Here is a 1295-nt window from a genome sequence, read left to right on the forward strand (position 1 = left end):
TGTTCCTGCTCATAAGAAAGAGAAGGGAACAAGAAAATGTGGAATCCTCTATGTCACAGTATAGAGATTCCTTGAAGTGTCAGAGGAAAAGAAGAGTAGAAGACAGAAGTAGAAAATTCGAACTTATCAAAGGAGATGGAGTTCGAATTTTGCATTAAGAAATAGTGTTAGTCCATAAATAGAAGGATGTGAGAAGAAGGGAAGTAATTTTAGAAAATTAAGTAAAAATTTTGAAAACATTTTTGAAAAACATTACTTGATTTTCGAAAATGAAAGTGGAAAAGAAATCAAGTGATTTTTGAAAAAGATTTTGAAATTAGAAATCAAAAAGATTTGATTGAAAACTATTTTGAAAAAGATGTGGTTAAGAAGATATGATTAGTTTTTAAAAAAAATGTGATTGAGAAGATATGATTTGAAAAACATTTTAAAAAAGATTTGATTTTGAAAATTAAAAACTTGGCTAACCAGAAAAGATATGATTCAAACAGAAAAGGCAACATACTTGAAATGTTGAATCAAATCATTAATTGATAGCAAGTATTTTTAAAAATGGAAAGAAATTGATTTTGAAAAAGATTTGATTGAAAAATTGATTTGAAAAAGATTTGATTTTAAAAAGATTTTGGAAACCTTAAAAAAATTGATTTGAAAACAAAATCTTCCCCCTTGTGCTATCCTGGCGTTAAACGCCCAGAATGGTGCACATTCTGGCGTTTAACGCCCAAAACTATACCTTTTTGGGCGTTAAACGCCCAACCAGGTACCCTGGCTGGCGTTTAAACGCCAGTCTGTCCTTCTTCACTGGGCGTTTTGAACGCCCAGCTTTTTCTGTATAATTCCTCTGCTGTATGTTCTGAATCTTCAATTCTCTGTATCATTGACTTGAGAAGACACAAATTAAAAATATTTTTGGATTTTTACTAATAAGAACAAATCAAAATGCAACAAGAATCAAATAACAATGCATGCAAGACACCAAACTTAGCAGTTTGTATACTACTGACACTAATAGAATGAAAATGCATATGAGACACACAAACACTCAAGTCAAGAGAATTCAAAGATCAAAGCACGAAAATTATCAAGAATTACTTGAGAATCCTTAATACACATGAATGAATGCATGCAATTGACACTAGACTTAAGATGAGACACTAGACTCAAACAAGAAAGTTTTGGATTTTATGATTTTGTAAATTTTTTTTTTCGAAAATAAAGTGGAAAAAGGTATCAAAATTCTTAATGAGAATTCCAGGAATCAGTGCAATGCTAGTCTAAGACTCCGGTCCAGG

Source organism: Arachis duranensis, chromosome 6, assembly GCF_000817695.3.
Source record: "Arachis duranensis cultivar V14167 chromosome 6, aradu.V14167.gnm2.J7QH, whole genome shotgun sequence".
Lineage (NCBI taxonomy): Eukaryota > Viridiplantae > Streptophyta > Magnoliopsida > Fabales > Fabaceae > Arachis > Arachis duranensis.